This window comes from Pongo abelii, chromosome 4, assembly GCF_028885655.2.
Source record: "Pongo abelii isolate AG06213 chromosome 4, NHGRI_mPonAbe1-v2.0_pri, whole genome shotgun sequence".
NCBI classification, from domain to species: Eukaryota; Metazoa; Chordata; class Mammalia; order Primates; family Hominidae; genus Pongo; species Pongo abelii.
Genome location: NC_071989.2, coordinates 121,286,579 through 121,310,258, shown reverse-complemented (window position 1 = coordinate 121,310,258; position 23,680 = coordinate 121,286,579). Strand labels below are relative to the sequence as shown.

The following is a 23,680-nucleotide window of genomic DNA, read 5'->3' as shown; positions in this document are numbered from 1 at the left end:
TTTATTTTCCTTTTATTCTTGGCTTAATTCTACTTTTCTTGGACTCTGTATTTTCCTTTTTCTTAGACATATTTTTAATTTTCCTGGAGTATATTATAAAGTTTTCAGAAAGAGTACATGGCAAGTATACTTTGAGCCTCTGCTTCTCTGTCCTCATGCTTAATTGGTAATTTGGCTGGATATGAAATTCTGAGTTTAAAATAATCTTCCCTTAGCATTTGAAAGAATTTCTCTCTAGCAATCAATGCTACTGACCCTTGTATCTTTGATGGACCTTTCTTTGGAGACTCTGTTTTCTCAATATCAAGATATTGTGACATTTTATGAGAATCTTTTTTCCTTTATTCTGCTCGGTACCTGTGGGCTCTTCCAGTCTGAAGTCTTGGGTTCAGTAGACTGATGTTAGGCTTCCTGGATTTACTCTTAAATTGTTTTACCAAACTTTTTTGTTTTCCTCCTTCCACTCACCCAGTTTTCTGGGGATTTCATCATTCTTTTATCATTTCATCCTTTCTATTGAATTTTTAACTTCAATATGCAATCTTTTCTATATTGATGTTTTTGTTTCATATATGTATTTTGTGTTTTCTGATATCTTTGACCACACCCGGATATTTTTCCCCCTAAAATTATCTTCTGCTTTAGCTCCAGAAGTTATGATCTCTGTCTTCTCTGGGATTGGTTTCATTTTTTTCTGTATTTATCTTTTTTCCCCAGCTTTCTTCATATGTAGTCATCCTTGCTTACCTATCCATATGGATGCATGAAGGATGCGTACCAGCTGACTTAGCTTCCCTCCTCCTTGTGCTCATCTGCTGCCCCTGTTGGCCTATTCTTTCATTAGGAGTATGGGTTGTGAGCTCTGAAATTGAGGGCATAGTATGTCAAAGAGCAGGTTTCACTTTAGGGTGTGTCAAGGTTAAGCAAGCAGGATGGGGAAAGGTTTCCACAATGCCAGAGGAGAGGTCCCCACCAGGGTCTGCCAGTCCCTCCTGGCAGATCACTTGCTCACTTTGGAGAGTAGATGTTTGACTTCAGACTAGGGGCCAACCCTGCCACCACCCTGATAGGCTGGGGAAAAGGAGGCCATGCTAAGCTACCATCCTGAAGGCAGTTTTGCAGATGTACCCTCCTTCCACCTCCATTCTTGCCTTCTTCCTCCTCCATTCTTGCCTTCCACCTCCTGCCAACTTCCACCTCCATTCTTGCCTTCCACCTGCATGTGTCCCAAGCTCTGCTGTGGTTTATTTCTCAGTATGCTCTCATCTGACCTATATAAATCTTTAGTCCATTTATGTGCCCCAGTGGGTTGGGGTAGGGAGATGTCTTGCTTCTTAATCTAGAAGCCCTGGGGTATTACATATTTTAAAATTATATTTTTGAGAAATTAATTCTCACATAATAAAAATTCAAAAAGTACAGAAGGACATGCAGGGGAAAATAAGGCTTTCTTGAACCCACTCTCCAGGTTCGCCAGTTCCCTTGCAAGAAGCAAGTTTCCTGCATATTTGTAGAGAGGTTATGACATGTACATTTAAGAAAAATCATTTTGGTTGTTGTGTTGTATGGACTAGGTTTGGAGTGAGGTAGGAGGAGATAGAAACTGGAGTCTGGGGGTGCCATAGCAACTACAGTGGTCTAGACCAGCAGTCCCTAATCTTTTGGCACCAGGGACCAGTTTCCTGGAAGACAATTTTTCCATGGACCTGGGTGGTGGGGTGGGTGGGGAATTGTTTCAAGATGATTCAAGTACATTACATTTATCGTGCCCTTTATTTCTATTATTATTACATTGTAATATATAATGAAATAATTACACAACTCACTGTAATAGAGAATCACTGGGAATCTTGAGCTTGTTTTCCTGCAACTAGACTGTCCCATCTGGGGGTGATGGGAGACAGTGACAGATCATAAGGCATTAGATTCTCATAGGGAGCTTGCAACCTAGATCCCTCACATGCTCAGTTTACAATAGAGTTCATGCTCTAATGAAGATCTAATGCAATGCCGCCACTGATCTGATGGAAGGCAGAGCTCAGATAGTGAGTGATGGGGAACAGCTGTAAATACAGATGAAGCTTCTCTCACTAGCCCACCCACCACTCACCTCTTGCTTTGCGGCCTTGTACCAGATCTGTGGGCCTGGGGGTTGGGGACCCTTGTGGTGTAGGCAATGGGGAGGCTCTACACTAAGATAATGGGATGGGAATGAAGGGCCGACATGCTTGATCAAGATAATTCCACTAAGAAGTAAACAGGATCTAGCCACTGGTTAGGTGTTGGCAGGATGTCAGGGATAAATGGAGGAATAGGGTTGTGGTGAAAAGAAAGCAGGCCTCTCTGTTGATTTTTGTGGAAAAAGGGTGGGGTTTTATCTGATTTAATCTGGTAGTTTTACAGAGAATCTGAATGCTTTGATTGTCTCTTTTAAGGTCTCGAAATCTTAATAATTTGCCATCTCTGCTCCCGTTCCTCTTCTTTTTGCATGTCCCCTCAGGCCACCAGTGGGTTTCTGAGACCAACAATCTAAAGTAATTTTTGTAGGCGTCATTGAATATGCATCATTCCCACTTCCTATAGAGGAGAGATAGCAAACTGGAAACTCAACAGCCAAGTACAGCAGCCCATAGGCATGTTTGGGCTCAGTGTTTTGTTTCGTTTTGTTTTCAACTTGAGTTAACATTTTTAAAAACTGAGACTTCCCCAAAACTCTCAATTTATCGCCTTTTTTGAGAAGTCAGAAGATCTGGCAAAACTACAACAGTCTTCCTCACTGTGGTAATGGGGTAAGTATGAGAAGCTTTGAAGAGTTGTACCTTCTCCACGAGGCCACAGCCCCTATCCCTCAGTCCAGATCTATATGTAAACTTACTGCTGCCCTCCTGAATCATTTAGTTACCTGTCAGGCCCCTTAGTCCCGTGTTTGTCACCCTGGCTATAGAGATCACACTGCAAGAGATTTCCAACTATCAGAAAAGCTGTCTGTATCTTAAAGTTTATCATAGTACATGTTATGGTGGTATTCCTTTTGCAAGCACAAATGAATGGGAGAAATGGAAACATGAATTCTTACAGTTGAAATTAAATGTAGGCAATACCAACTTTAAAAAAACGCAGACAGTGCTAATTAAAGTTATGGAAGAAAATACCTTTTGGCTTGGTCAGACTGATGTAAATATTTCTGACAATATAGTTAGTACATATGGCATTTGCAAAGGTGGTGGTGTGACAATTAGAATTTGCCTGAGGTTTGTAAGCTAAGAGACTGGATGACTTTATTTTCCTGTGAACAGTTACGATGTGTAGAAAAGTGAGGCCAAATAGAACACTTTTGATTGTATTATTAAAGTAGGACCTTAAGAAACCCCTCTGGATAAATTCTCTACCTCTTAAGTCAGTAAGGAAAAGGTATAAATCCTTTGTGTGACCTGCTACAGAGAACTTTGTCAGGCAAGACAGTTTATTGGAATGATGTACCCTAAATTTACCTGTTGCGGGGGCTATGTTTTTCTAAGGCTATCCTAGGGACTTCCCTTTGTGTAGGTCGACCTTGGACTGACCCCAAGATTTCCAGTCATCAGAATGTAGGAAGTAGAGGGAGTGGAATTACACATGCTTGGAACTCAGCCCATTAGAAAAAGCCACATGCGTTTTCCAGCATTGGCCGTCTTTGTCTTCAGTTTCGAGTCCCTGAATATTTGATCAGAATTCCCCACACCACTTACACAAACAGTTCCATGCACTTCTCAGGAAGCGTGTGACATAATTTTGTGATTGATGTTAGGATTCCAATAACAAGAACACAGGATCACAGAAAAGGTCTGGTAACCTGAGTAACTTTTTAAAAACAATTATTTATTTATAAAGGCACATGTCTGTGTGAAGGAACAGATGTCGGGAGGCAGCGTGCTGTGGGAGCAGGCTGCACTGGGATGATGACTCAAGAAACAGAGGTTCTGACCCCAGCTCTGCCTCCATCATGTTACGTGACCTTTGAGCAAGTTTTTCCTACATCTCCTTTTCCTCTTGTGTAAACTGAGGAGGTTGGACTAAACAATCTTCCAGTTTTCCCACGTTGAACATTTGAGCAGTCACTTGTTCTCATTATCTTTGCTTTACAGAGTGAGGATCCTAAGGAAGATGCTCCTTGGTGACTGTCCTCAGACATAATGGTTGGCCTCCCCTTCCCTGAGATAATGACAGAGTGCCCTGTGTGACTTATGTCATTGGTGGGTCTTAACTGACCATCTTCAACTCCTGCTGTTTGCAGTACACCTCAGACACTATGGGAAGCAAGGCTGGCTTTATGGGGAGACAGTCTTTTCCATTTGGGTTTCAGCATGCCAAGGAAGTTTTTTTCCCTTTCAGATGTTTCTTATTATTTGCTGGTGGTTCCTGAAATACTGCATTTATTTTTAACTTTCCCTCCACCACTTTTTTGGCTTCTTGGAAACTGTGTATTAGAGTCTGAAGAGGCTATTAACATGGCAAATCTTAGAGTCACAGAGAATTAGTTAAGTAGATGGTAAAACCAAAGGCTTGGGGGTAGAGGGTGATACCAGAGTAAGGAGCAGTGGATAAGGGGACCTGAAGGTCAGCTTCGTCTGTCTGATAAATTTGTCCTGCCCTGGTCCTGGGTGAGCAGGTTTGAAAGGGAGATGAAGCATGCTGCTCTGACTAGCTCTGCTCTCTGCCCTGAAACCTAACAGTGGCAGGTGGGGTTTTATACACCCCAAACACACAGATATACAGAGACAGCCAGATTTACCTGCTTATTTTGGGGGGTGAGCCAAGAGGAAAGGAGAGAAGAGGCACAGGAGAGGAAATATTAACTAATGGAACAGCAGCTGAGCAGAGACTGGAATGAATGGGATCACAACGTAGGTAGAGGGCATATGTTTGGCAGACGTAAAAGGAAATCTTGTCTCCACAGAAAGCTATGAAGGAAAACAGTGAGTAGCATGTAGCTTGCACAATGCAGAGGTATAAGGAATTGTTTTTCTTCTGACTTCATCTCAGTAAAGTTGGGAAGTCTCACTGTCCTCATCCCTCTGCTGACCCCCTGAGCTTTCTGTGTTTTATTTGGTTCTGAGCAGATCTTGATACTGTTGTGATTGGCATCTTTCAAGGAGAATGGTTTTTATAGAGTAAACAACAGGGACTCTGTTTTCTTCCACATCAGCTCACCCTTCCATTTCTGGATCCAGAGACAGTGTGGTGTCCAATCAATTGTCGAGAGAGAGAGAGGGCTGGGTGCGGTGGATCACGCCTGTAATCCCAGCACTTTGGGAGGCCGAGGCGGGCAGATCACGAGGTCAGGAGTTCGAGACCAGCCTGACCAACATGGTGAAACCCTATCTCTACTAAAAATACAAAAATTAGCGAGGCATGGTGGTGCACACCTGTAATCCCAGCTACTCAGGAGGCTGAGGCAGGAAAATCGCTTGAACCCAGGAGGCGGAGGCAGCAGTGAGCAGAGGCTGCAGTGAGCTGAGATCATGCCACTGCACTCTAGCCTGGGTGACACAGTGAGACTCCATCTCAAAAAAAGGAAAAAGAAGAGAGAGAGAATGAGAGCACATGCAGCATGTGCACTGAGAACCAGAGAACATTGTTCTGTCCTGTTTCTGCTGAGGGGAATCTTTTTATATCAAAACCCTACCGTTAACATGGAATAGGAAGGTGGAAATAGCTTTGCCATTCAAGACCCTTCTTGGTTAATATGTTGGACCAACCAGACTTGAACTATGTCTCTTGGCATTTAGAAGGTCAACCGGGGTTTCAACACTAAGGAAATTTGGGAAGCAGCCAATTTCATATACTCTTCATATACAGGTTGAGAATTCCTTATCTAAAATGCCTGGGGCCAGAGCTGTTTTGGATTTTGGATTTGGATTTTCAAAGTTGGGATGCTCAACCTGTATCGACTTTACTCAGATATAAAATTTATTTTTATATTTACTGAGGCAATGAAGTGACAGTAACATAAAACTGAGCATAGTACCTGCTTTGATGCGCATGATCTAATAACTCCATCCAATGTGTTTTTCTGTGTTCTGTTACTTTGATTCCTTGGGCATTTAATACTGTACTACTGAGTTGTAAAACTCCCTCCTGCCTTTCTTTTATGTGTGATCTTTTTTTTTTTTGTGTGTGTGTGTGTTACTAGATAACAGGGTCTCACTCTGACACCCAGGCTGGAGTGCAGTGGCACAATTATAGCTCACTCTAACCTGGAACTCTTGGGCTCAAGTAATCCTCCCACCTCAGCCTGGAGTAACCAGGATGTATGCTGTCTTTATTCTTAACTTCCTTTTGAGGCTTTTCCTTCTCTGCCCCCTTCCCTGACTTCTGCTTCTTCCAGCCCCCTAACTATGAAGTGTGCTCCAGGCTGAGATCTGGGACTTCTTGGATGTCTCATTCACCCTCAAGGTTAGGCTCTTGGTTTTGGGCGATTCTCAACACTGTGCTTCCTGATGCCTTTCCAGGGCTTTAGTTCAGCATCTGACTTCTAAATGACTGTTGGATATATCTTCATAGGTGACCATACACTCCCCTGCTGCCGTCTATCATCCCTCCCTCTGGTTATGGTGACACCGTTCTCCCATACATCTCTAGTTGAAGATTGAGAGCCTTGATTGCTCCACATCCAGTAGATGGCCAAATCTCATTTACTTTTCCTTTAGGACGTCCTTTGTTACATCCATCTGTCCGTCTGTGGACCGGTCCCCATCACTGCATTCCTGAACTGCTGAGTCTCCTCTCAGTTTCCCTGCCTCCAACCCTTCTTCAGTCCACCTTGTACTGTATTTCAAGTGATCCTTAAGATGCTGCCTTGTATATACCACTTTTATTTCTACTAAAACTTCTATGTGAAGAAATTTCTACCAGTAGAAATCTTTAGTAACTATCTAGAAAATAGTCTCAATTCCTTAGCTTGCCATTGAAAGCATTCTGTAGTTTTCCTGCTTTGTTCTCATTACTCTTCACTTAGTTTTCTGTTGACTTAAATGTATCATGAGCCATCATTCCAAAGTCTACCTTTGTGTGCTGGGGGTGTGACTCTTCTCCCATATCCCTCCTTCTCTTAACATGGTCTTTACCTTAGTTGTCTGCTCTTTCCACTGAATGCAACCTGCCTTCACAAAGCTTTTGTCAGTTGCCCCTTGATGAACCCCCCCCCTTCTGGATTCCTGTAGGATTTTTTGCTAATCATATTATCATTTATGTTTTCAAGTATACGCCCTACCTTCCTCCATATGTGCAAACTACTCCAGGGCAGGGGTCATGTCTTAAGACTTTACCTTTCCAGTGTCTAGCACCTTCCTTTGTCATAAACTATTTGAGGACAAAGGTGAAAGAGCAGACTCTGAAATGGACCAGTGGACTGAGTGAAGAAAGCCTCTGGAAGTCGCAGAGAGCCTTGCCAAGACTCCGGATCTCTCCCAGCCTCAGTTTTTGCCTCCTGCTTAAATGTAAAGGGGGCTGGTCTGTGACCTCAGAATCTATTTCTCAGGTCCTAAACCTAATGTTATGTGAATGACTCCAGTGATTGGATTTGGAAACACTGCATTGCAAGCCTCTCCCCTTCCCTGTTGTGATGATTAAACAAGGAGAGTAGAGTGGTTTACAGAAGTAACACTTAAGGAAGACAATAAAAAGTTCACAAGATAAAGTAGGATTTTTTCCTGACCACAATCACAGAAAGTGATGAGACAACTTTCAAGAAAAAAGCTGACAGCTGGAGACAAAAGACAATATCTCCTCCTGGGATTCATTTACTTGGCTCTCAGCCTCTGTCTGTATCCAAAATAGGATTTGCTGCTGCTTTCCATTCCTCCAGCGTTCACCGAAGCAGTCACTTGGCTTTCCTATTTTCCTAAAAATTAAGCCATTCCTTCTTTCCTACATACCCCCTCGCCCTAGAGACGTGGCTGAATTTCCTCCCTTAAGTTTCACTATGTAACGTCACTTCCCCTCTTTCCGTGGGGTAAGTTTTTCCCCTTTACTTCCTTCTTCCTCTAAATCAAGATGAGACTTCATGAGAAATTGCTTTAAAAAAGATGAACTTTTCAGCTTATCAATTTAAAAAGTAAATATTTCAGTGGGTAGGGATCTCATTGTATTGAACCTCTGATTAGAGATTTTTCCACAAGCAAGTGGAAACATGTTTCAACTGCCTCCAGAACCCTAAAATGTCTAGAATGTGACTTGTTTTGGCGTCTTGAAATTCTGGCTAAAGGCTCTTGTCCTTCCATGGTTTATCAAATTCTCTGCTAGTAAGCCATCTTTTATAACTAAATCTAAATGTCTCTCTTTTCTACCAAGACTTTATTCTTTTTTGCTCCACATCTTTCCCTCGGGAAATATTTTTGGCAGGGACCTTATCTCAAAAGCCTTTATAACAAGATCTTTTTCTGAAACCTCTGAAGTAATACTGTTCTCCTTGGTCTCGGTGTCATGAGAAGCCCAGACTTCCAGACACTTTCTGATCCCATTAGATGTTGATTACATTGTTGGCCCTTACTCCTGGTGACTTTTTTCCTTTCAAAGTGGCAGTTGCTGTGATTGAATGGGTTTTAAATTGTCACAGTATGAGTTCTTTATGGCTAGGATTCCTTTGGATTTTCCATCATTTGTGGGGAGGGGATGAATAACAGAAAATAAAAGTATGAGGCTTTGTCAGACATTTATTACTGAAACTGAGAAGCTGAAACTGAGAAGCCTTATATTCTCTCTAGGAAGGTTACAGGGTAGTAGCACAGTTTCAAAATTAATCACCAGGAGTTTCGTTTCTCACAGTGGATTCCACACCTATTATTATCCTGGTGGCACACCTTTTCTTGGCCTTATGTCCTTGGTTGCTTCAAGGACATAAGGCTTGGTTGTGGCAAGGACTGAATTCTACTTTGCTTACCTTTTTCCCTGACCAGTTAGATTGTTTATGGCTTGTGGAGATACTTAAAATATTTCATTGGGTTAAAAAAAATACAGATGACTTGGAGAACACAAGAGAGAGGACATAAGATAGTTCTTTGGTTTGTGCCTCAAGGTTGGGTTGAACCTTAGTGGGAAAAAGGTATTACTATTTTTTTTTTTTTTTTTGAGATGGAGTTTCGCTCTGTTGCCTACACTGGAATGCAGTGGTGCGATCTTGGCTTACTGCAACTTCTGCCCCCTGGTTCAAGCCGTTCTCCTGCCTCGGCCTCCTGATGAATAGCTGGGATTACAGGCACATGCCACCACGCCCGGCTATTTTTTTATTTTTAGTAGAGACGGGGTTTCATCGTATTGGTCAGGCTGGTCTCAAACTTCTGACCTCAGGTGATCTGCCTGCCTCAGCCTCCCAAAGTGCTGGGATGTGCTTTCCAGAAGCAAAAGCTACCCAAATGATTTAATATGGCACTTCTGTGGAATTTTTAACCCACAATGGCTAATCAGTATTAAGTTTCTCATACTTGTGGGCAGTATTGCTGCCTGAACAACAGTGGAGAAGCTCAGATTTTATTTGACAAATTTGTTATAGTAGATTTTCATTTTATATATATTTGGGAAGTGCTGTGCTTATACAAATATATAGATCTGGTGCTTGGAGGATAGTAGTAAAGTGAAACATTGTTTTCTTAATTACTTTAGGGAAGCACCTCTTCCTATTGTTTAGCTGTCTTTACTTCTAGCCTCCAAGAGCCGAAATCAGTAAACTCACTTAGTGAAACCATTTTTCTAGTGGAAGAGTAGATATAGACTTGCACTAATTTTGTTTCCTTCCATTTGGAGTTTGACATTTCATCTTTCAGGCTAAGTAAATTTCAATCATGAGAGACTCCTAGTAACCAAATGTTGTATTTAGAAATGTTATTTAAAGCTGTTATTTTTTATTTTTAAAGCTGGAACGTCTAAAGTTTCATAATGTATAGGCTAAACTTCAGAGCACATGTTAAACACATTATCGTTCTAACTCTAGAGATTATATAGAGTATTACATAATTTGGAGTATTTCCTCCATTTGCTCAAAGTGTTAGCTATTGGAAGATCAAAATATATTTGTCCCTGTAGGCTTTAATTTGTAAACCTACTTGTAGATTATTTAACTGTATTTATTTTACAGATCTACATTTCATAAAAATATGGATGATCATTCCTCGTGTTGTTAAAAGTATGTCATTAGCTGAGGCCAACAATTACATCCACATTACATATGCTATTTGGGGGTGAGAGAGGCATGTTCCCATTTACAAATTTATTAGAGAAGCCAGATCTATTAGAATCAATTATATAGATTTAGATAATTTTGATATTTCCATGTATGCTATCCAAAGACACATCTTAACCAGATTTGTATGTGTTGACTTTGCCTGCAGTGTAGAAGTGGATCCTGTCATCTGTTTACTGTTGGTGGGTATTGAACTATATTGATGTTCCAATCCATTGCGTGGCTCCATGAACAAAATTTGAATCTGGCTCAAGCCGGGTGTTGGATGGGTGGCAGAAGCAGAGGAAGAGTGTTAGTAGAGCCTGAAGCAAGGAAAGAGAGAAGGAAATGCTAGGTGTGCTAAGAACTGCCATGTTGTTGCTTGGCTAGAGCATCGGGCAAATGGAGGGCAGTCCTGAGAGGTGTGTCCCAGAGCCATGAGCCCGTCCTCAAGGCCTGAGCTCCTGGCTGGGAGTTGCTAACTTTGTTCAGGAGGCAAAGGGAGCCAATGACAGGTTTTAAACAGAAAGAAGGATAAACACACTAGGCATGGCCAGCACCTTTGAATTGTTTTCCAGAAACCAAGGTTTGGCCTGGCTTCCAACATTTGGCAGAATGAAACTTTGGAGAAGAAAAGGAACAGTGGAGGCCCATGGCTCAGATTATGTGCTTTCATTTAATACATTTTATTCTTTCAGTCAAAGCCTGTAGTAACTGAGGTCTGTGGTCTTCATACCACAGAGTTCTCTGTTCTTTAGGGAACATGGTCAAGGTGAGAGATGGTAGTCCTGTACGTGTGAAGGATTAAGGCAAAGACCTGGAGTATAGGAGTATAGGATACTCACAAGTAGTATCCTATAGCTGCTGAAGCTTTGTTGCCCTGTGAGTTAGTAATTGTTTCTTTTAATAAAATAATCTTGTCTTTACCTTCCATTTATATGTGCTGATGATTCATTACCAGAAGATGGCTGATGTAGCTACTTATAGATCATGCCAGTACATGATACCATTCCATTAAAAAACAAAAAACAAAAAAAAACACATGCTTGGTAACAGCCAATTTTAGACCTGGGCTAAAAAGCTAAAAATGTTGATTGTAAGATAATAGGCGGAAAGCATAGTTGTTCATTTCAGAATTCATTAGACTACTACACTGGATATTTTGGTTTAAGCTTTTTAAAGTAAGTAGTTCAAGAGAAACAGACTTTCCCTCCATGGCATCTCATTGTGAATTGCATTTGCCTGATGATCTCGCTCTCACTGGGGAGAGGAAACTCTCACCACCACTGGCTCTTATCACCCACCTTGGCCTGGTCTTGCCTGACTGACTCCTGTTACTTTTGGTAAAGTCACAGCTTTGCTTTCTCGATTTCCACAGCACACGGTTTTCTGTTCCTTTTGGTGAGATGGAAGGGAATGGCTTTCTGAAGTACCCAAGATGGGAAGCACATTTCTCTGTGGTGCATGGTCTTGAACTGTGTCCATCTGGTTACCCCTGTGTGGTCATGTTCCTTGTTCATTACCCCCTTGAAGTGCAATGCCCTGGGCATTCTGCCTCTCCTGCTGTTGTCTAAGAAGGCATTAGTTTTTTGGGCAGCTGCTTCATTGATGAGTCACTGAATGTATAGGAAACCCAGATTCTTGAGGGATTAAAAAAAAACTGTAATAATTAACTCTTACTAATTCATATCTCTGTTTTTGCATAGTTGTTTTTAAATGTGAATGTAAGACTTAATTTCTGTTCCAATTAATTTTGTCCTTTATTATCTGAATCTCTTCAGATTCTCTTTGGATGGGGTTTTGGTTCTCTCAGCTTCTGTATTGGCTGTTCCTCCTCCTAAAGTGGTGTCATCCAGAAGTTTGAGAACTATACCATTGACATGCTTACCAATGGTGTGAATATACTAGAATGAATGCCTTGTAACTTATCACTGAAGGCTTTTTCTCCAAGTTTAGTCTTTCAGCCTAGCTATTACTCTCCTGACACACATGAACTCAAATGGTATTCTGAAAGAATTTAATATCTTGCTTAAGTCCAGAATATTTCAAATGAATCTGAGTATACCTTGCAGTGTTGGTCTACTGCCAAAGATGGCTATGATGTGGGATTAGGTTAGCACCAGTTAGGAGTTAGAATCAATGAAAAACAGTGTGGTTTATGAGAAGGAGGGTTTTCATTTTATACTGTTGTTTGATTTGGTTGTTCTCTATTTTGCTGGATTAGTTCCTTGAATATATGGCCACCTGTTTTTTTCCTAAAAGAATGTAAAAAATCTGATTTGAAGCTCTATGGGAATAACTGGATTAGCCAACAGGTGGGCTTTGGAGCCAAGTGTTTGTCAATCTGAATGTCTGTGCAGTTTTTCCAGAGAAGACTTGTCTAGTCTACTTTGGAGATGTTAGCCTGGCTTCCAACATTTGGCAGAATGAAACTTTGGAGAAGGAAAGGAACAGTGGAGGCCCATGGCTCAGATTACATGCTTTCATGTAATACATTTTTTGATTTCAGTCAAAGCCTATAGTAACTGAGGTCTGTGGTCTTCGTATCACAGAGTTCTCTGTTCTTTAGGGAAGGTGGTCAAGGTGAGAGACAGTAGTCCTGTATGTGTGAACGGTTAAGACAGAGACCTGGAGGTCCAGTCTCTCTCTAAATAAACTTACAACTAGTTTCTCAAGTTTCCAGCCTCATGTCTCACTCCTGTTTTTTGTAGTATACAGTCGCTCCAAACCTGAGCCTCTCTGGGTTTCTATGAGAGTAACTCATTTTTCTTGGTATCTCTTCCGTAGATTCTTTAGGCTATAGCAGAGTTGAGGAAGTTAAATTGGGCATCATTCTGTCTATTTTGTCTTTCCAAAATTTGTTGAAATCACTGTTCTGCTATCTTTCCTCCTAGTCTCTTGCCCTTAGCTATTTCTTTAATTTTTATTTTATTTGCTATCATTTTAGTCATTGTTGGAAAGGAAAGGTGAGAAGTCTGTAGTCAATCTGCTACATTTAACCAGAAGCCTATATTATACTCCTAAGAAAAGACTGCAAGTTAGTTGAGTTTCTGTACAGTTTAGAGCAATATGTCATATAGCTCAGAGCTTATTATTACTATGAAACTAAAGCTATCTCTAAATGACCTATAATGACACACTGATATTACTCAGTTTCTGATTCAACTAATTTATAGGACATCCAGAGGATCTGACTGTTGTTCCGTGTGGGAGCTGCATGATGTCCTGGAGGAGCAGTGTTGTGGAATGGGGCAAGGGTGTCCTCCTCACCTGACTCTGTGATGCTCTGAGTCAAATAACTTCCCTCGCCTAGTACCCAGCTCCTTATTTTGTGAATAAGGGTCTAGTCCTCAAGGTATTCTCAGTTCCTCTGGTCCTGAGGCTGTGCCTTCTGGAGCACAGATTCTGGTGGACTCTAATGCAGACCTCCATCTGCTCCTCAACAGCAACTGGTACATTAACTGGGTGATTTAAATGGCCCAGTTTGCTGAGTATAGGAAAAAAGATGAGAAATCCTGTTACAGTTGGCATTAGACTCTTGGAGGACGGGAAATGTAATATTAGAGCAACCTCCATTGAAACCATCCTCGCTGTAAATAGTGCCACTGATGTATTAAAGAAGACGTATCAGAGGAAGGGGAGTGGGTTCAGTGGAGTCAAGCTACGTGTGCTAGAATGGATATCATGAATCATGCCATCGACTTATGTCCTGTTCAGTTGAAAGATGTAAACATAGTCTCAAAGCCTTATAAACAGATTCCACACCTATCATAAGCAGATTAGTTCAATATGGTCTGAGTTCTAGGTTTATTTCAGTGGAAAGTTTAGAAACGGACTTCAAATTAGTTTAAATAATAATAATATTAGCTCATATAAGTCCAGGAGTACTTACCCATGGCTAGATCCTGAGGCCTGGGTGTATTTAGGCCTTGCTCTCTCACCAGCTTTTAACTGGGTCAAGTTCTCAACCCCAGGCCAACTACTGTGCTGGGGAGAAGGGTATCCTGACTGTCCTTCCCTATGCAGTCACACAGAAGGGAGAGGAGTGGCAGAGTGGGAGAGACCGACATGACAGCTTTCTACCACCTTCCACTCCATATGTGTAAATTATAATCACTTATGAAGATTTATTTTGCAGAATAGGAGACCAGAAAAGAGTAGGTAATTTGGACTTTTAAAAAAGGCAGAAGCCACTGGAGGATACAAATCATACAATGAGTGACCAGATGAGATTTGTGACTAAAGCTCAACCTGAGCTCTGTGTGGAGACTCGGTCACCTAAATGGAGTTGGAAATAGAAAACCAGGTAATGATCAGAAACTGACAGGACCTGGCCCAGAACCAGGAATCTGTCTTCCACCACGTTTGGATTTCACCCTGAGAGGAGTTGCCAGTTCACCGTGGGAAATCTGACAAATGAGAAATGTGTATATAAAAGTGAGTGTATATACCATAGTTGCCTAAAATAAGCACCCCAGGCTTAGACTCCATCCACAGAAGCCATTTCTCAATGAAGTGTTTGCCACAAATGGGCTGCACTTTGAAGTCTCAGAATTCGAGTCCTCTTCCCCATCTGGACATTACTACGGAGATCCTTCCTAGTTATGGCTGAGCCAACATCCTCTTCTCTGGGATCATGGTCCCAGAAATCCACAAATGGATTTCAGCAAGTGTGTGACTAAAACCCTTTAAAAATATATGAGGACAAGATCTGTTCCACTTACCAGGTTAAGAGGGGCCTAAACTAAAGGCGTTTGAGAACTCTGCTGCATGAGACGACCCCCTGGAGAAAGGGAGTACCCTGCTTCCTCTCAGAGCTGCCCTTTTGGGATTCCAAACTCCTGTTACCCAATTTATCTCCGACAGAGACCCACAGTATACTGGATGTTTCCATGGCAGATTTATTCCTGGGGCCATCCCCGCTGAAACATGGAACATGTTTTTCTAAAGAGATCTTGTCATCAGTATGGCAGCAAATGAAAGTAATGCTGATGTTATTGTTTCAACTAATGGTGTCCAAACTTCTCTGTTTAAATAAAGTTTGAGTTTTAACAGCTTGTATCTCCAATTTATGTATATTTACAAATTAAATACCTTTAGTACTGTATTAATGTTATATATCCTAAAAAGCAGAAATAAACTAGACGTTAAAGGATAAGATTGAAAAAAAAATATGCATGAATATTCTCTTCACATTTCAATGAATTGTCATAGTTAACCTCATCTTTTAAACCGTTTGTTACCTCTGTTTAAACCCAGGAATTAATAGATGTTGCAGAGTAAGTTGGAAATATGTACCCCTTCTTGTAACTGCTTCTTTGGAAAATATGTTTTAAGTTCTAAACAACCATTTTACAAAAATTGGAAATGCCATTTTGTTAAAAATTTGAGACCATTAGTCTTTTTCTCTTGCCATATTGGATCACCTTGATAGTCGAGGCAAACCATAGTAAGAATGGTATTGCGTCTTTCTACATCCCATACCCATCGGCATGTGGGAGGATGAAACTAATCAAATGTGCTGACATTTTTTTCTAATCTCTGGTCTCTTTGTTTATACTATGAACTCAGCATTAACAGCCTACATTTTTGAATTGCATACAACCAACAACGAAACCTTAAATTTGGGGAAAATCTGTAAGCAAAATTGGGTCTGTTGTAAAGCACCAGGATTTTTTTGTTAGTTTGTTTTAAAAGCTTTATTGAAGAGTCTTTTTAGGGGAGAGAGTGAAATGCAGGACTTGCTTTTTTATGGGTTATCTGTCATGTATAATTGCCAAATAGGAAATAGGAGAAAAGACTGGAATAAAATATACAAAATTCTACCCTTAGTTGTGGATAGCGATTTTTTAAGGTGGCATTTTCCCTTCATTTCTCAGTTTTTAGTGAAATAATTGCTTTGTTTAAAAAAACAGAAAGAAAAGTTTCCAAATATTACTACCTTTCTGAAAAGTGCCAGAAGCTCATCAGTTTGATTTAATGTCTGTTTCAACAGTGGTGCCTCTACCCCCAAAGCCTGGTAATTTTTGCATCTGAGTTTTAAGTGACTGTGTGGTTGCATGCATTTTGCTGTGAGTGCTACTTATGCCAGGAGGGAAGCCAGATATAGCTGCATTCTTGATGTCTGTCTGATATCAGTCTTGCAGCCAGAAATTTTTGAGCTCTCTTTGGTAAAGGAGAGAAAATCCACAAAGCACACTTCCTCCACCTCTGTTTCCCTACTTCAGTTTTTTCCCTCCCCAGATCCCCAAACCATACTCATTCATGGAAATTATTTTTCTGCTGTCACTGGAAAATAATACACTTTTGATACTTCAGGCATGAGATGACTCTGATTGTTTTTCAGTGTTCTTGCCTTAGACAAAATTAAATCACCAGCAGTGTGTCGCATCCAGCCAACATACATCAAAGCTCTTGTCTGGGTTCTATGAGAGCCTTGCAAGTTTCTGAATCAGTCAGAAATTATCGCGGAGCTGAGACTAATCAATGAGGAAGTTGCATTTTATTTTTCAAGTATAATTTCTCTTGTAGCCCATGTGTGTGCTTGTGATTTCTCTAAAATACAGCCGGCCCGTTTTCCCCTGGCCCGTGTTTCCTCCCAGTGCCTTGGTGACTGCTGTCATTTTAATGCAAGTAACCCTTCTTGGCAGAGATAAGATAGGTAATTTTCTGACCTTCTAATCCCAGAGGCACCAATTCTCCTGGTTTACCATTTTGGTTTTAGGTTTTTCCATAAAAATATTTTTGAACATTAAATGGGTAGTGGAAGCAGTTGGTATTTGCTTTTCATGGAACACATTTATTTCCATATATCAATGAAAATAACCAAGTCATATTAAAATATTTTTGTGCTACAAAACTCAGAAATTTTTGTGGTATTAGCTTTAAGCATAATGGCCCAAAATGCAGTCATTGAAAAGTGGAAATAAAATGTTCACATTTTTGCCTCAGTGATCTCAGTAGTATATTTATACCAATTAAATATTTAACTTACATATAAACCATATTCTATGGTTACTCTTGAGAAGCAAGATACTTAGTGCATTGTATACGCCATGATTTATTCCCTGAAGGCATATACATTTCCAAGTTTCCTTTGAACAGGCAAGTTCAGTCAATTAGCAAGTATTTAATGAATTCCCCAAGGACTTCCAGTGGATCAGGAGCCCCGTTGCCACTTTCTTAATTTTTTCAACTTGACAGAGTGAAAACAACTGACATTCAGAGTCTAGTTTCTTTCAGTATATTCATTGCAGCTTTATGTTTTTAAAACTTCATGATAAATTCAGTCGAGGAAGAAAGGAGTGGGAATGCACTCCTGGTCCAGCCTCCCAGCGAAGCCACCCACCAAGTGTAGCCACCCCACCTGTCCCCCTGTCCCCCTGAACAAACACCTGATCAGTCTGAGGAGAGAGGGGCCTTAGTTCTCCTCTTTGTGTATTCTTCTGGCTTTTCATCTGCTCTGCCCTAACCTAGGTGTTCAGCTTAATCATTTATTGTACCTCAGAGTGACTCACTTGGAAATTGTAATATTAATCGTTGGCAACACTAACAGTGAAGATAAACATTATAATGGCACTCAATTATATGCCTGGCCTCATTGTAAGTATTTTATAATTCATAATCTAATGAATCTTCAACTACCTCAACAACCCTAGACATAATTATCCCCATTTTTCAGATGAGGAAGTGGAGACACAGAAAAAATTTAAGTAACATGTCCCAAGTCAAATAGCTAGTAAGTAATACAACTGAGATTTAGTCATGGGAGTGTGGTACCAAGAGCCCATGTTCTTATCCTCGATACTGCCTTTCTCTGGTCCCGGAAAGTTTTTCTGCCACCAGCATTTCTAGAATTTATTGAAATTTGCGTTCCAGATTATTGGTGTCCTTCTTGGTTTATGCAGCAAATGCAGCAATATTATTTCAAACCTAGGCTCAAGCATATTGGTTTATGCTGCAAATGCAGCAATATTATTTCATACCTAGGCTCAAGCATACCTCACCTCTCAGCTGCCATCTCATATTGTCATGGGAGTGTGGCTCATTCTGCAGATCAGAGAGCCTTTAAAAGAGGATCTTGCAGCCAGCATTTTTACCTGTCATAGAATTTACTCTTCAAAGGCACCCAAGGGGCCCAACCTGAACATGAGGAAATCCGACCTACCTAGGTTGGAAGACCAAGGAAATGGTAGCGGGAACATCACCAAAGCTTCCTCAATCTTCTGAACTCTCTAAAACTTTAGCAGACCCTGACCGAATTTTAACGGCTACCAAAGTCAGGTCAAGGAGGCAGAATAGATACATGTTCAGACTCCAGTTCTTTGTGTTCTGCAGAGTTGAAGCTGCAGAACTGGGCATAACATTGAAATGAAAGAATACTCCCTCAAAATGATTAGTTTCCTGGAGGAATGTCTCTTAACCGAAATGGTTTCTCTGCAGGAGAAATGGTGCCCAGTCCAGAAATTTTCTTTACACCTTAAGTGAAGGAATACTTCTCCAAGCCCTGAATCTCCTTGTATAGTTTTATCATGAAGGGACATGGGCCAGGAGAGAGTTGCCCAGCACTGTGCCCTCAAATGGCGGGATTGTTAAATCCACATTCACCATTTTATTTGTGTTTCCCCACTCAGTTCCTGTATGCATGATAGAGTTGGATCTTTTTCATTCCCAAGTGCTAAATTGCACTTAAATTGATGTTTTCCTCTGAGGATTATTTACCTCTCTCTTGTTTAGTGGAATGAAGAAACTAATGCACTTGCATAGTCTAATCAGATGTAAAAATTATTTGGAAATTCCTTTGGGGAAGTAATATGGAATGTATGTGTGTTTGGTAATTAGAATCTAAGTTAACAAAGAGGCTAGTGTTTTTATTTAGAGAAAAATTCCTCTTTGATTCATTTCCCAAGTGCATTGAAGTCTGACTTTTGAAGAACTCAGAATATGAAGTGAAAAAGGATGAGGAGAGTTTTGTGGTGTTCTCTGAATTAATTTTTTAAAAAGCCCATTTTTATTGTGGAGCAGTTTAAAGTTTTATATGGCAGCTTTCACCTCGGGCAGCTTTAGGAACAGAATCAGCTCACTCATAAACAATTCCAGAAAATCTGCTGGGCACAGCCTAGGAAAAGCAGAACTTACAAGGAGCATCGCTGGTAATCGCATGCTCTTGGAAGTTTGCCAGAAGACTGAGGTTACCACCTGAATTTCTGGCAGCGAACTCAAGAATCCTTATTGGATCAAGCCTTGGTTTTATCTCCTTTCATAAGATATTTATGTCTCTTTCATGTACCTTGGGACTGAATTGCTAGAACCCAAGAGTTCATAATTTAACAAGAAACCTGCCACTGCTTTTAGTAGCTTGTGTTCTATTTGTCATCTGCATATCTGGGGCCTGTGAAGAAGTATAGTATTACGCACAAGGCTGGGTGGAGCATTGAGTTTCCTTGAGGAAATGGGCAGGAAGAAGAGTCCTGTTTTAACTCTAGTTGTTTTCTATATATAATATCTGCACTCAACAGATATTCTCTGTTTTTCTGTCTTTTTAAAGGGAGATTGGAAACTATGGGTAGAGATAGAGACCTTTTTTAAGGGATTTGGGTTTAGTAAAAAGCCCGTCTAGGGGGGCTTCCCTGGCATGCTGAAGCATAGGAAGATGCTGCAGTGTGCTTCTCTACTGTGATCTGATGCAGAGTTGCCACTTCTAGTCATACTCCACAAAGGAAGAACGTGGTAAGGTTAATTCTATTTTCTTATTGAAGTGTTGCTCTCAGAGCTTTCCTTGGCTTGCTAGGATCATGACCCTTGATTTTATTCAAATATATATATTTTTATATAGGATTTAAGACTTATAGTAATGTGAAGAATTCATCTCATATATGCTAAATATTGAAAGTGACCATGGAGCATTTAAAGGTAATTGTCAGTATCATGACGGTGTATTATATAATAAACAGGTTTCTTGATATATTTTAATGTCTTTTATCATCAAAGTGATGATTAGACCATTTCATTTTCACAAACTATCAGTTCATGAAAATAAGTAAGCACCACCAAATTTAGTTAACAAATATTGAGCACCTGTGATTCTTTTATTTGCTAGTCAGAATAGAGCTTTAAGTTTAAACTCTGTGTTAATGACAAGTGGCTCAGAACATTCCCTTCCACTGTTAGTGGTAGAGAGTGGTAGGACTTACTTTTTTGCATATACACTGTATCTCCCTGTTCTTTTTCCTCCATTGTCTCCCCATCCTATGAGTTCTTTTCCATTTAAGAGCAGAGAATGATCAGATGAACAGAGTTGCTTCTGACAGAGTCATCCTAGACCATCTGTTAGACTGACAAAATTTCATAGTTGTTAGGATTAAATGTTATTTGTAATCTAGGGATTTGGGGCAGCCAAATATATCTTAGGTGACTCAGGATGGATTTGAATCTAATTCTCAAGGAAATGTTGATTTAGTAATGTTTCTGACATGCTGTTGCCATCTGGCTGGAGTTGGGGTGGAGGGAGACAAAGGGACAGTGAGAGGAGAGAGAAGTCACATATGTGCCAGTTAGTATCACCCCAAAACTATAAGTCACAAGGAAATAGCCATTTTATTCCTTTTCTAAACATTAGATTGTTCCTTGGAATGAGGGCTTAAGATACCCAGTGTTTCAGAGAATCTGTCAAGTTAAGGAAACTTCATTGCATCCGTATTTGTGTTTGGAGCAGGTACTATGAATACCTTGGTCACCTTTTCTTAAATTCATGACTTGAGGTGCATTCTAGTCTGAGACATTGAGAGGCATTTGGGGTAGACATTTGAGAATCACAGTTAGTTATCTAAGATAATTATAGGAAAACATCAAACCTTTTGGCAACTTTCCCCCCTTAATTATGGGTATTTTCAGCTTTTGCAATTCACGGTAGGTGTTACATACATTTACCGATATAACTTGCCATGTAAATAAATATTCCATGTGGTTCCAAAACAGTTTGTTTCAAAGAAGCTTGTTTCCTCTCCCCTGATAGCCTCAGATAAAGTGGATGGGCCTATAACACTCATTTCCTCTCTTCACTAATATTAGTGATAGTCAGGTTTATGGAGCACTGCCTGCCTGCTGGCTGCTTTGCTAAGTGCTTTACAGGTATTTCATTTAGCCCTGTAACAACCTTCTGCAGAAGGTACGGAGGGGTATTTACTGTTGCTAAGAAGCTCAGACTCAAGGTTTTTCACTTGCATGGCCACTTCCGAAGTTCTGGAAGCACCTAGCTGTGGGTTCACAAGATTATAAGTCTTTGAAAATAACTGCCTGCTCCATATGCTTCAGACTTCTCCAATCCTGGTTCTGCTCCTGGGTAGATACTTTAAATCATCTCCATTTTACAGTTGAGAAGACAGAATTTAAGGAACCTGCCCCAGGTCACATAGTAACTGGTAGAGCCTGGCTTTAAGCCCAGACCATCTGGCTCCAAGCCTCCTTAAAGCACTCTGCACATGGTGAAGAGTCTGGGTTTTTCTAAAGATCTGTATGAAAGTTCTGCCTCATATAAATATTATATTAATTATACTTAATTTGCAATTCTATATTCTTGTGTTTAACTGGGTCCTTTCTTGCTTTAATAAATTTTCAAAGTACTTTTCATTAAAGGTTTTTTGAGGTGTTGGTACATTGATGTGTGTATAATTATGCATTAATCTGAATCTGAAAGTTAATGTGATAAAACTACCAAGTAAACTGACAGAGTCTCTGATCTCAGCTTTTTGGGCATGCGAATTCAGAATAGGGAGGCAAAGGGAGTGTTAGGAGATGCCTGAAAGCTGATAGACTTGGGCAAGGGTGTGGACGTGTTGACTCACATGGCCTGTTGCTATTATGTGCTAGTGTTTAGGCATCTAATTCTGGAAGATTGATTCCAAAAGTTATGTAACTGGACTCCTCATTCACGCACTGAAAGAAATCCACTGAGACCCAGTATCCCAGCATTGGAAGATAGAATACAACCATACTACATTAAATGGATTAAGCAGAAATGCAAATCTGAAAACAATTCTGGATATGTTGTTTTCCTACTTCAGTGTGGATGGATGTGACTTTCATGCTTGTTCTTTTTTCCCCTGGAGTTTAGAAAATTCAATGTTAAAAGTGATAAATTTTATTTTTGCTTTTATTTTAGAGTTTGCTTTAAGGTGAAAGCTAGTTAACAAATAACATAGTATCTTTGTGCTTGAGGTGATGATAAACTATTTAGGCAATTGTATTTCATAGTTTGAGTCTACATTGTAAAACCAAGAGGTTGTTTAAATTCAAAATTATATAGGTCCTGTACAACTTAGTGTCAATAAGTTGTCAGATATATAGTAAAAACTAGAGATTACTGGGGATTAATAGAGTTGAAGTCTACTAAGTTAGACAATGATTTGGATGTTCATTGGCAACATTGACTATGTGAAATAGCCTTATAATAAATATGACAGCTTGCAAAACCCACTGGATATCAGCAAAACCATGATATTTGTCTCAAAGTTCAATACATATTTTTGCTATTTCTTTCAGACACATTGGCAAATTGGTAATCACGACTATCTTAGAGACATTACTTATAACTTTCATAGCTGTCAAGAAAATTTGTTGGCATTTTCTTCCTAGGAGGAAATCCCATTTTAGAGATGATATGGGGGAAAGAGGATTAATGAGAAAGCTCATTAACATATTTGGCTGTAGGAACAAAGTGAACATGGGAGACAGCCATGACTAATGGGTGAAACATCACCCATGTCCTGTGGTCATATGAATATTCTGAGTTGTGATCTGGCTAAATAGCAGGTCTCTTTCATTTTAACTTGGTAAGAATATCTAATTTACAAAACTGAAACAAAAGGACACCACTTTGTAAGGATTTGTGTCCTAAGACAAATTTTAGATGGAAGCATATATTTACTGGTGATGTGTGAGAATGTAATACAAACTGAACTCCTAAATTAAAGAGTTGGAAGTGTGACATTAAGAAATTTCTAAAACTGGGAAACTCTCTTCTTATGGGAAAAGGGAGAGACTCACAGGGAGTGAGAAGCACTGAAATAGGGAAATGTTTTAGTACCTTAATCCTCAGTAAAAAAGAAAAACAAAAAAGGCTTACTCTGCATTTCTCACCAGTGATTTAAGGTCAAGCTCTTGAGATTTTTTTCTCTCTTACGAAACGTTTCTGGAATTAGAGTTTTGGAGAAGAGGATTTGCTTTTCAGAATGAAGTCTTTAAAATTTTTGACTGCAATATATCAATTCTACAATCCAAGAAATTCCTGTAGCTGGGGAAGTGTTTGTTGGGCTCATCTCTTTAGAATCAGAAAATTCCTTTAAGGTATGGGGAGCACGTAGGAGCATGATAATAAGAATTGAGATTATGGTCTGTTTTGCAATCCTCTGTAGTAATACAGCTCAACTGATTGAAGAGAAAGTCAATGGAATGGTAGTTTTCATTTTAGAGAAATCACAATATGTG

The 23,680-nt window shown here is 40.0% G+C and overlaps 1 protein-coding gene across 5 annotated transcripts in view; it reads left to right on the top strand.

Moving 5' to 3' along the window:
- The window catches only part of MCC (MCC regulator of WNT signaling pathway), a 498,353-nt gene that overhangs the window by 256,419 nt on the left and 218,254 nt on the right, over positions 1 to 23,680 (top strand). Inside the window, 1 exon segment of one of the 5 annotated variants that reach the window (NM_001131104.1) lies at positions 19,684 to 19,924. The exons of the other annotated variants lie outside the window; for them this stretch is intronic. The gene's annotated coding sequence lies outside the window, so the exon portion shown is untranslated. 5 annotated transcript variants of the gene reach the window in all.